This window comes from Triticum aestivum, chromosome 7A, assembly GCF_018294505.1.
Source record: "Triticum aestivum cultivar Chinese Spring chromosome 7A, IWGSC CS RefSeq v2.1, whole genome shotgun sequence".
In the NCBI taxonomy this organism is placed as follows: domain Eukaryota; kingdom Viridiplantae; phylum Streptophyta; class Magnoliopsida; order Poales; family Poaceae; genus Triticum; species Triticum aestivum.
In genome coordinates this window covers 296237792-296238271 of record NC_057812.1, presented here as the reverse complement: position 1 = coordinate 296238271, position 480 = coordinate 296237792, and positions in this window count along the sequence as shown.

The window sequence follows — 480 nt, the reverse complement described above, 5'->3', positions numbered from 1 at the left end:
GATCACCGCGCCCCCACAGCCGGCGCCCGCTCCACAGCCGCGCCCCGACGTGCCCGTGCGGGTCATCATGGCGCAGTCCACGGAGATGGAGGAGGCCGAGCAGGTCCTTGGCCGCGCCATGGTGGCATCCATCACCGGCAACAGGCCGCAGGTGGCCGCGGCCGAGGTGGCCGAGCTGCTCTACCGATCCCTGGAGCTCTCCGAAGGCGACTTCACCGTGCACGAGCACCACCCTGAGGACTTCCTCATCCTCTTCTCCTCCCTGGAGACCAAGCGTCGTCTAAATGGCGAGCACTTCATCCGCTCACCGCGGTTCGCGCTGTCGCTGCGGCCCTGGTGCAAGCTTGCGCATGCCGGCGCCGGCGGGTTTGAACACCGCGTCGAGCTTGAGCTCCGCGGCATCCCCGCCCAAGCTTGGCACCTGTCCACCGCCGAGCACATCCTCGGAGCGAGTTGCTGGATCGAGAGGCTGCATCCCCG